The sequence below is a fragment of the Eublepharis macularius genome, chromosome 9, assembly GCF_028583425.1.
Source record: "Eublepharis macularius isolate TG4126 chromosome 9, MPM_Emac_v1.0, whole genome shotgun sequence".
Taxonomy (NCBI): Eukaryota; Metazoa; Chordata; class Lepidosauria; order Squamata; family Eublepharidae; genus Eublepharis; species Eublepharis macularius.
The window spans coordinates 28,745,302-28,757,514 of NC_072798.1; the positions used below are offsets into that span (position 1 = coordinate 28,745,302).

Below are 12,213 nucleotides of genomic sequence, written 5' to 3' on the forward strand. Positions count from 1 at the left end.
GGGACTCAAGGCAGATTGGTACCGTCAAGTCATACCTGACTTATGGCGGCCTCTGCTGGGGTTTTCAAAGCAAGAGACTAAGAGAGGTGGTTAGCCATTGCCTGCCTCTGCAACTTGGTCTTCTTTGGAGGTCCCTCATCCAATTATTAACCAGGGCTGACCCTGCTTAGCTTCCAAGATCGGGCATGCTGGGATATCCAGGTGAAGGCCAAGGCAGATTACAAGATCACAATTATGCCAGAGTTAAAAATCTGCAAACTAGTAACCCAGCATTAATAAACCAAGCTAGTGTGTAGATACAGCATAAAGCACCTAATGATTTTGTTTATTTACTTCATTTATACCCTGTTTATATTATTCTCCTCTCTGCCATTTATCTTCACAACATCTCTGTGAGGTAAATTACACTGAGAGTGTGTGACTGGCCCAAGGTTACCCAGGAAGCTTCCACGGCATTGTGGGGATTCCAGTCCAGTTTTCCCACATCCTAGTCTGGCACTTTAACCACTACGCTACACTTGCTGTTTTAAAAAGTCTCATAAAACAGGCTAGAGAAGACTGCAAAGCAATGTGAAAGATCAACCTTAGATAAAAGCTTAGGCAAAAAGGAACGTGGTCGCCTGGCCAAAAGAAGAGAGTACAACCAGAGCCAGACAGCATCATTCAACACCACCTTCTGGAATCAGTCAGCCAAGAAAGAACAGAACCCCTGAAGCAAGGTGCTCCCAACTCCAAACACAGCCAGTCTCTCAAGAAGGATGTCTGTGGTATCGAAAGCCTCTGAGAGGCCCTGGAGAACCAACAGGGATGCAGACCCCCAGTGAAGATCATCTGTCAGGGCGACCAAGGCCTTTTCTGTTCCACACCGAAGCCAGAATCCAGAGTAAAATAGTCCTGGATATTATATTTATTAATTAAATAGGTAAAATGAGAGGAGATATATTTCTTCTGTTATGGAGTATGTGCTTGTGTCTTTGACAATGATGCAAAAAAAAATCCCTATGTGAAAGCAGGCTTCTCATACAGAGCAGTGACTTTTCCAAGTGACTCTTGGATGAATTCAAAACATCCTGTTTTCCTACAAAAGTGCTGAATGATAAAAGAGAGGGGGGAACATTCCACACCCATTATGGTATGTCTTTCAAACTGTTTTGAGGGAGCAATGAAGTGAATTACCTTTAACTACTGGTAAATACAAACACCCTTGTGCATGCATGTTCCTTCAGAAGCGAGTCCTAGTAAATTCATTAGGACTTACTCTCAAGTAAAATTTCATAGGAGAACAGCTGTAAGGAAACATAAGGCAGAGTCTGTTGGGGAAATCTTGTGCAGTTTCTCATTGAAATTAATGGCAACACAAAAACTTATGAAGAATTAAAAGGGTGGGAGGAGAACTGGGTAGACATTTACCTCAACTATCTTATCTCCATCTGGAAGCAGTGTTAGAATTTTTTTTTGATTGATCAAGAGGTTTTAAAACTAATCCATGAAATTAATGAATCAGATAATATTGCAGCCCTTGTTAAAGATTAATAGTGACATAAATAAAGTAGGTGTGATGCCTAAACATTCTAAACAGTCATGATTAAAAGGATAATTCCACAATCCCAAAAAATTGAGTGGTATCTTGGCAATAATTATATAGTTACAGGGCAGTGGTGAATAGGAAAAAGCATGATTTTTTAATACTTTCCATAATTTTATCCTTCATGGATGTTCAAATGCAAAATATTCTTGAAGGAAAAAAGAAATATTTCAAACTCAAAGACAGGACAGGTTCCTTTTAAGATGTCTGTATCATTTCAGTTGGAGATTAAAAAGTTATGTAAATGCTCTTAAACAGCTAGCTCTAATCTGTCCTGTCACACTTTTATGCTTTTTGCTTAGAAAGGAAATTTTTTTGACTCTTGTAATGTAGAGTTAGCTAGCTTAGAGGAAAAGGCCTTGCTAAAATGTGTCCCTGTACTGCTTTTCTGTGTAGAACATTCATCAGTTCCACTGCATAATTCAGGTATGGAAGAAAGAGGGGATCCAGCAGACTAAGTGGATACTGATATGGACCACTGTTCCTTATGTCCAGTTCATTCTGATTCAATTTCCAAAGGAGAAGAACATTATATGGGACTGGAGGCAGAAAATCGTTCAGTCAGATGTGGTTGGATGCATAATATTTTATTGAAAGTTGTATACCAAGAGAGGCAGTGAAACTGACAAGCTTCTTCCCACCTCCCCAACCAGCCCCAGAAGGCTCTTCATGAGAGAAGTGGAACTATCAATGTGTTCGAAGCCCTTTCATCCATCTCTCAGTGGATGAGACTCATTTATGTTGTGTGTGCGATTAGATCATTCTAACCTGGGCCATTTCCACACTACTCACCTTCATCCGGAACGCTATGGAACGTCGCGAAAAACCCACGGAAGATAGCGTCTTCTTGCGCGAGTTTTGTGCGATGTCGCGCAAAACTCGAGCGAGAAGACGCTGTCTTCCCCGGGTTTTTGTTGCGACGTTCTGCAGTGTTCCAGATCAAGGTGAGTAGTGTGGAAACAGCCCTGGATATTGTACATTTTCTGGTAATAAGGAATAATAAATAATACCTCACTGTAGAGGTGGATCAGACAAGGATTCCAAACCCCTTGTCAGTTCCACTTCAAGCAGTGAAGAACTTTCCCCAAATTGCTGAACAGGAAGGGAAAATACACTTAACAGGAGGGGGGAAACACTTAACAGAGTTTATGGAGATCTGAAGGAAGAACTTCATTGAGAAGTTACCCTTTTCTTCACACAATATGGGCCATTTCCACACGTCTCCCCTTCCCGAAAAATAGCGCAAAACTTACGGAACGACACGCCTTCATGGCACAATTTTCCATCATGACTTTGCCTCGTGGCACGTTTTCTGATGTCATCGTGCCACAAAGCAAAGTCATGTCAGGAAATCGCACCGTGAAGGTGCGTCGTTCTGTAAGTTTTGTGCCATTTTTCAGGAGGGGGAGAAGACGTGTGGAAATGGCCATTTAATCATCTAGGGAATCCAGTGTCACAAGTTGTTACAATGGCCACTGCTTAGCAGGCTTTGAAAGGTCTACCAAGGGCTATTAGCTATTATCAGAAGCAGAGTACCTCTGAATACCAGGGGGAGGAAATAGTAGGAGAGGACCATTCGTTGCCTTCATGCCTGCTTGTTTCTAATGACATTTGGCTGACCACAGCAGGAAACAGGATACTTGGCAAGAGGGACCTTTGGAGCAGTAGCAGACCACCTCCAGGTCATTCTTGGATAACTATGGTGCTCTGGACCCTCTTCAGTCCGATTTCAGGCTGGGCTGGTGGCTTTAGTTCAGGGGTGGCCAAACTTGCTTAATGTGAGAGCCACATAAAATAAATGTCAGATGTTTGAGAGCCGAAAGACATGATGCATTGAAGTGACTTCAGATGAGGAGATGGGTTTGGGGGACTGTCCTGAAAGTGACATCACAGAAAGGGGAGGCATTTTGGTGCAGTATGCTGGAAGTGATGTCATTGGAAGGAGTGGAGCTTGGGAAGCGCCATCACCTGACCTTTGACTTGGAAGTGATATCACAAAAGTGACATCACATCCTTGCTAGGCTTCACTCCCAAAGTCCCCAGATATTTTCTGAGTCAGACCTGGGAACCCCAACATTTTTATTGAAAATAAGAAAGATATGGAAAGAAAGAAGGAAGGAAAGAAACAAGGGAAAGGGAGGAAAGGCATGGAAAGGAGGAAAGGGAGGGAGGGAAATAAACTAGACTAAAATAAAATGTATGGCCATGGTGATACTCAGAGACCTCCGGGAGCCACACAATATGTCTAAAAGAGCCACATGTGGCTCCTGAGCCGCAGTTTGGCCACCCCTGCTTTAGTTGATCTCCCTCTGAATGTAGGCAAAGGTCATGCTTCTCTGTTGCTCCTTCAGTATCTCTATCTGCAGCCACTGACACAATAGAACATACCATCCTGTTGGAATATTTGGAGGCAGAAGCCGGTATTGGTGCCTTGGAGTGGTTTAAATTGTTCCTCATAGAATGGACTCAAAGGGTTGCTGAAGACCAGCTACCTTCAACGTGGGAATTTATTTTGCAGGGTTCCACAGGGCACAATCTTATCCCTCATGTGATTCAACCTCTATGTAAAGCCTTCAGGAGAAATAATTCATAGTTCTGGAATTGGATGTCATCAATATGTGGATGAGACCGAGCTCTGTATCTTTTTAGCCAAATCCCCAAATCCCCCAGTGATGCAGTAGAGGGCTTGGGTCACTGCCTCACAGTTGTGGTTAAGTGACTGAAAGCAAATAAATTGAAACCAAACCTAAGATGGAAGTGATGCTGGTTGGAGAAGCAGAGATCTTGAAGGACATTGTGCTCACCACTTTCAATGGGGCAGACTTGGCTAAGAGCCTAGGGGTTATACTGGAGCTAGCACTGCTGCTAGAGAAGCAAGTTCATGCAAAAAATGCCTTCTTTAAACTCAGTCTAGCTTGGAAGATAGCCCCCTATCTTGACACAGCCAATCTGGCCACCTGAATCCATGCCATGGTAAACTTGAGACTAGACTCCTGTAATGCACTCTGCATAGGTCTCCCCTTGAAGTCAAGTCAGAGACTCCAGTTGGTGCAGAATGCCATGGCTTGACTATTATCAAGGGATAGGCAGAACATGCATATAGCTGCCATTCCACAGTTACCCCATCAGTTATGAGGCTTAATTCAAAGTTTTGGTTGTCACCTACAAAGCCCTTCATGGCCTTGGTCCTTCATATCTACACTACCGCCTCTCTCCCTAAGCTCCACCATGGGAGCTTTGCTCATCAGAACGGGGCCTCCTGCAGACACCACCCTGCAAATGGGCAAATCAACAGCTGCCACCTGTACACGCATTCTCTGTCGCAGCTCTCACCTTATGGAATGGCCTGCCCAAAGAGTGTTGTAAGGTAATGGTTCAAAGAGATGGTTTGATAAAGGGTCAGAGACTGTAGACTATATTACTGTGCACAGTCTGTTACTGTCATTTATTATGTCATGTCAAATTGCTTATGTTTAGTTTCAACATTGTTTCAGTTCTGTATCAGATTTCTGCTTGTTTTCAAATGTTTGCAAACTATACCCTATTGTATCGAATGTCCCTGCTGTTAATCAAATTTAATTACACTGTTTGATCTGCCTTGAGTCTCAGTGAGAAAGGTGGACTATAAATAAGGTAAGTAAATAAATATAAGTTGCAGCTGACTTATGGTGACCTCAGGGCTTTCAAGGCAAGTGAGAAACAGAGATAGTTTGTCATTGCCTTTCTCTGCAGAATTTTCCTTGGTGATTCACCGTCCAAATACGGAGCCTGCTTAGCTACCGAGCTCTGACGAGATTGGGTTACACCATGCCACCTTCCCTCCTGCCACTTATAGTTGGCAACTACTATATTTAAAAAGTGGAGACAGATTGTATGCATTTAGATTTTTTTTCACATTTCATCTCCACTCCCCCCTTAAAAAGTATAAACATACTTATTTTTAACCACTAAACATTGTTTTTAAGTGTTTGTTGCTTGCTTTCCCATTTTTTTCATATATATGTAAAGTTTGTTTTTGTAAATTGTGTATCATTTCCATAAAGTGGTTTTGTTCTTGCCAGTGATATATGTTCTTTCTTTGCTTTTCCCCTTATTTGTTAGAATTTATGATTTTGCTTTTTTGAAAAGGTTGCTTTAAAACTAGTTAAACAGTTACAAATATTTTCAATTTAAACATACTATCTTTTAAAACAGTAATTCTCAGGGTTTTTTTCTGGGAAAAGAGGTGATGGAACTCAGCGGTGGAACTCAAGACCGCACAATGACATCATTTTGGGTCAGCTGGAACAAGGGGGGAGTTTTTTAAAGTTTAAATTGCCGTTGGTGAAAATGGTCACATGGCCTGTGGCCCCACCCCCTGATCTCCAGACAGAGGGGAGTTTAGATTGCCGTCCGCGCCGCTCGGCGGTACAGAGGGCAATCTAAACTCCCCTCTGTCTGGAGATCAGGGGGCGGGGCCACCGGCCATGTGACCATTTTTAAGAGGTGCCGGAACTCCGTTCCACCGCGTCCCCGCTGAAACAAAGCATGGGTAGTTCTTAATAATCTGGGTAGAGTAATTATCATGGATTTTTTCTTTACTTCCTTCAAACTACCCTGCAATTTTCAAGTTTTTGTGGAGTTTTCAATGAAAGCCACTGTGCTTTCAATATGTTCGGCAGGCTCTTCTCAAATTCAAGACAAAGGATCGTTATTTTTTTATAGCATTCAACTCAGTTTTGTAATTTTCCTCTATCATTTTGCTGAAGCTTTTCTTTGCCTGCATTTCCTTATCGAACTCCTCCAAATCTGTACTTTGCATCCATTTTTTCTATTCACAGAAAACATTTCAATCAATATGTATGTTTTTTTTAACTTAGTTGAATTTATTGTGTGTCTGTGTGTGATTTTTTTTACCTTTTTTTTGCTGTACACTTATTCCAGGGATAAAACAATACATTTCTTGGCCCTCGTTTTTTAGTTTTCCTCCTGGCACCCACAGGCCCCCGCTTTGCTCCAACCCCCATATTGACATGGTCTGATTTCTATTTTTAATGTTCATAATATTATAAAATGACAGCCTGATTGAGTCAGTGTAATTTCTGGGATTCCCAACCCCACGTTTCCTTTCTAAAACTAATGCTAACTCTCCACTTCCCTGCTGTAATTCCCACCCAGGCCCCAGCTATTTTAAATGGTAATTTTAGCCACCCAAATTCTATAACCAGGTGAGCCCAACTGTCATAGAAATTGGTGTGGAGAGGATTGCAATTTGCAGAGGGCAGTCACTGGGTACAGGAGGGGCTAAATACCCTTTCCTGTTATCTCTGCACATGTGAGGTCAGGAGCACTATTTGGTATCACCCTTAGTACATATGGAATCAAATTACAAGAAACAATTGTCAGTTGTTGTTGTTGTTTTTGTTTACTAAGATGGGACCCAAGGGCCCTTTTAAATAGGATGGTAAGCAGGGTGGACAGAAAGCGCAATCAATTTAGCTTCCTGCTGCCATGACTTTGTCACCTTGCTTGAAATCAGACTTCTGCATTTGCCCTGGTGAGGATGAAGCAGCCCCGGACATGATAGACACTTGTTCATTATGTCCGAAATGGCTTAGAGTTGCATGGTGCTTGTTCTACATGGTTTGATACATTTCTGGCTGGGAAATCACAACTGCATTCATTTCTGATGATCTTGTTCTTCTTACTGCTCAAGGGCTACAATTTCACATGTAGAAGAAGATAAGCCCCTTAATGGATGCTGAAGGCTATATTTGATTAGAGGTAGTAAAACCTGAATGGGTAATTGTTTTGGAGAAGAGGGGGTTCTCCACCTAAATGAAGAATTTCCCCTTGTGAATCTGGTAGGTGGCTAGCAGTTGAAAATGTCTGAAAGACTGAAGGAAGGAGTTATTGCCCAAATGTTAATGTCCTTTTGAAAAGTTTTTATTGCCCAAGAATGGTTAAGCACCTACTGTATATGTTGCTGCTTTGCTGAGACTACTGAATGGCACATTGCTCATCTGACTCTTGGAGAAAACCCTTATCTCTAGTTCGATACCAAGAGGCAAACCCTGATCACGGCATTAAGTCTGACTTGATAGTTTATGCTGCACAAGCAGCAAAGAGAAGAAATTTCACATCTCTAGAAGTCTTGGTTGTAGAAAGGTTCCCGACATGTGCTCAGAGGCTCACTTACAATGGAAAACAAGGAACTTTTGAACTAATCAGAAAGAGAATTTACCTCTTGCTACTTATGCATAGGAAGAGCCATAAAGGCTGAACAGTAGGACTTGAGTCCAGTGGCACCTTAGAGACCAATATGATTTTCAGGGTGTAAGCTTTTGAGAATCAGAGCTCCCTTCTTCAGACAAGGGAGCTCAGACTCTCAAAAGCTCACACCCTGAAAATCTCATTGGTTTCTAAGGCACCACTAGACTCAAATCCTTCTGTTCTACTGCAGACCAATATGGCTACCCACCTAGAACTATCTATAAAGGCTGAAGAAGTTGTACCTGATGCTGTTGATCCCTAGATCTCACTCCTACTGGACAGGGCTTCTAAAGTGCTTAATCAAAAAGAGCGTTGTAGCACTCAGATGGGAGAAGCTGCACCTGATGGGAATTCTCACCCACTCACACATGTGTTCTGGCTTTATATCTGGGAATTAGGATAATGGGATTTTGCTTGTGCTGGTGAAATCTTCACAGCCATCCAGAAATGTAAGGAAATGGGTGGCTTGATAAAGCACCTTGAGTCTCAGTGAGGAAGGTGGACTGCAGAAAATAAATAGTGCTTGGCTAACCACATTACTGGAGCATACAAAAACCAGTTCTCCAGGTACCAAATGTTTTCAAGGAGCTACCATACAGTACAGAGCCATTTGTGTTCTCTCTCTGATTTAACCAACTACTTATGACAAGATTACAATGTCTTAACTCTCTGTGTGCCCTTAAAAATCCTGCAATTAAAGGTAAGTGGACTTCATATTTATTATACATTTATACTCCACCAAGCTTTTTCTGAACTCAAGAGTCCCTAGACACCCAGTTAGACTCAAACTTACTTAGCCTGAGCAAGGTGACTACATGGTGAAGAGGCCTAGTCTGTGACACCGCTATTTGAAACAGGGTGCTGGAGTAGAGATCATAGCCTTTTCCAACAGGGGATTCTTACATCCTTAGCGCTGCCTCTTTGGATAGGCTTCTACAATGTGTTTGGCATTGTAGAAGCTTGGCCTTTCTCCCCTGCGCTCCCTCCCTGTTATGTCAATTGTGGTTTGTAATGGTCTGTTTGTGTAACAGTTCTTGTAGCACAAGTTTCTTTCTTTCAGCCTGTCTGCTGTCAAAGCCAGCACAGCAATTACGTGCTGAAAAATCCAGAAATCTGCTCTGAGATCATTCGGTCCGCCTGTTTCTTTTTGTGTTATGAAGAGTATTTGAAATGTTTATTTTAACATAGACAACCTTTTAGGAAAAATATATTATCATCACTTAATTTATCCATTTCCAGCTATTTTTCCAAGGTTAATTTCAAGCATGGTTTTTCAAAACAACCTCTTTGGGCCTTTTTCTGGTGGCCACTTTTCAAGGCATATCGGATGTGCTTGGAGTGCTGGACCTGTGCCATATTTATTACACATGTACTGTAATACACAGCGGCACCTGTGAGTTACATAAAAGGCCTCATTCATATGGAAGTCTTGTGTTTGTGCTCCGCATGGAGGCCAAGAACAAGTTCATACTGTGTAAAGGAGAAAAATATTGAACTGGCGGCAAGAAAGAAGGCAATTCTGAGCACCAATAGTCTTTTCTCTCCGGACTACAAAACTCTCTTGCTTTCCTTCACGTTCTCAGTGCATGTAAAACTTGGCTGTGCCCTTTCTTCTTTTTATTCCTTACTAGTTGATTTGCTCTATATAGCTTAAAACACAAAAGCTGTAGAAAATAGCGATTGTTAGGGCTCTGCCACTGACAGTGTATGAAGCTACCTTATTTCAAGCCAGACCATTGGCAGATGTAGCCCAGTTTTATCAACTTTGACTGGTAGCTTCTCCCTAGGATCTCGGACAAGGCTTTTCTAGCTCCTGCTACCTGACATATTTCAACTGGAGATTAGGCATGGTGATAACTTCACAGTGAACATGTTTAGCAGACAAATGTACAACTTCCAACAGCTTCAATCACTTGGGAGCTGAGCCTTGGATCAGCTCATCTTGCCTTTGTTGTTTCCCACCAGATTGGTGCGCTGAGCAGCTTTGCAGCTGTGCAGTAGCTGTATTGGCAGAGTTCCCTTTCCTTCTGTTTTGTGATCTCTTGCATTCGTGCTGTATGTGAAAGTGAGTTTCCCCTACAAGTCAGTGTTGGGTGTGAAAACTAAATGATGCCAGAGTATGATGGGAAACTGAAATGCCAGTGCGTACGTGCAAACCACTCCAGATCCAGACAGACAGGCAGCAATTAATGTTGATGAGTGTCAGGTTCTGATGAATGTCAAAGAATAAGACTTTTAAAAAATTACAAGGATTATTTTATATATCACTGTTATTCATTTAAAGAATTGGTGGCGGATTGAGGTGGTGATAGATGTGGGGGATAAGGTTGCTAGGCTGAGCCTGGCAACCAGTGAAAGACTGGAGGGTGGGCACATGGGGGGCATGTGACATCAGAGACATTACAACATCTCTACATCATTTCCAGGTACAACTCAGCATTGACAATGGGGAGTTCTAGGATTCACCACAACTCTATTGTAAAACTTTATACCATAGAATATTGTTTTTCTACAGAGTTTCTAGCGATTCCTGGAACTACACATTGTCACTTTCAGATGCAACTCAGAAGTGACAGTGGGCAGCTCTGGGAATCACCACAACTCTGTGGTAAATCTCTCTATCATAGAGTATGGTTTTTCTAGTGATTCCTAGAGCTACTCATTATCACTTCCAGGTGCAGCTCAGAAGTGACTGGGTAGCTCTAGGAATACAACCTGGAAGTGATGTACTGGCTATTAGGCCAGAGCCTTTTTTCCTTTATTTTTCTACTGCTGCTGGTCCAAGTGGTGGCAGGCAAAGGGAAGATCCACTGGGAGTTTGCCTGCCATAAGTGGGTGAATTGTAAGCCTGATGAGGAAAGAAAGGTTGATGCACACTCTATACGATCATCAGTATTTGTGAAAAATAACCCAGCTGACAGGCTTGAGCTGCCCATGTGCATCCTGAGTTGCCTGCCAACTAATCCACTCTTTGCTTGTGATGGGTGAGCAGCACAGGCTGTGAGCCAAGCTGGCAGATGCTCAAGCCTCTCTACTGGGAGATGCTGGGGATTGAAACTGGAATGTTATGCATGCAACAACCCCCCCCCCCCGCATTGATTGGTCTGAATTTTGGAATATATGAAGCAATACTAAATTGGGTCAGCTCTGTCCATAGTCACAGCACACGGCCTTCACCACTAAGTTGTCATGCCCTATCCTGTATATCTGGGATCAGGAATGTCATTTGGCTGTCTGATTCTTACAGAAATCTACCCTGGTTCTATGCAGCAAATAAGAGTAGTTCTGGGTTGAAATGGTCTTTTCTGCCTTGATGTTTCTGAATGTGTGAGGAAATGGCTGCCAATTCTCTGTTTAACCAATCACACTGCTGGACAGAATCATTCTGTCTACTGTAAATTATTTTTATTTATCTTATCTGGTGGGGCTGGAGGATCCCTCGCTCCCACCTTTCATCCCCCCACTTAATGTGGCTGGCAGGAGAGAAAGTCAGGGGATGGGTCTTCCAGGTGCACCCCCAGGGCCGGCACGATGATGTCACTGATGTCATCGCGTCACCCCAAGAGTGCTCCTGTGCTTCACAGTGGACCAATTTGTGCCCCAAACACTCCCTGCTAGGGTTGCCAAGTCCAGGTTGGGAAATTCCTGAAGAATTTGGGGAGTTTGGGTTTGGGGAGGAGAGGGGCCTCAGAATGGTATAATGCCATAGAGTCCACCCTTCAAAGCAGCCATTTTCTCCAGGGGAACTGATCTCTGTCACATGGAGATCAGTTGTAATTCTGGGAGATCTCCAGCCACCACCTGGAGGCTGGCAAACCTACTCCCTGCCTTGCACGATGATGTCACTTCCTGGAAAGGTAAGGGGACGTGGCAATAGCACTGAGCTGCAAAGTACCCTAGAGGTTCCTTCCCTTGTGGTCCCTTGCATAACAGCTTGTGGGTCTATCATCATCAGAAGCGGTAGAGACAGGCCCATTCTCATGCTGAATCTTATAGCGGCAAAAGGAAGGAAAGAGAGGGAGGGGGACTGTTTCTCCCTCCTTAAAAATAAGGTTGTTTAGGGCCTTATTTTTAAGGAGGAACTGATCTAAAGTTTCAGCCTCCTTCTCCTTGGTTTAATGAGTGATTTGGTGCTATAAGTTTCACCTTTGCACCTATCTTCTACCGGGCACAGCCAGGCTTTCTCCCCTCCTTGGGCAAGGTAACAATAGGTTCCTTCCCGATCTCCCAGGATTCTTTCTTTGAGCTTTAGGACTGGAGGCTCCAGAAATTTGGCAGTCCTGTGCAGCTTACAAGGAGTCATAGGATCCGGCTGACCCTCTCTGTCCTGTTTCATCTTGAGCTCTGAGGTGACAGCGAGGTTGGAAAGTCTGGGG

General features: G+C 43.0%; 1 protein-coding gene across 2 annotated transcripts in view; it reads left to right on the plus strand.

Moving 5' to 3' along the window:
* The window catches only part of TBXAS1 (thromboxane A synthase 1), a 294,793-nt gene that overhangs the window by 37,046 nt on the left and 245,534 nt on the right, over positions 1-12,213 (plus strand). Inside the window, exon 1 of one of the 2 annotated variants that reach the window (XM_054989135.1) lies at positions 8,473-8,537. The exons of the other annotated variant lie outside the window; for it this stretch is intronic. The gene's annotated coding sequence lies outside the window, so the exon portion shown is untranslated. Of the gene's footprint in view, positions 1-8,472; positions 8,538-12,213 lie in introns of those variants that run through there. 2 annotated transcript variants of the gene reach the window in all.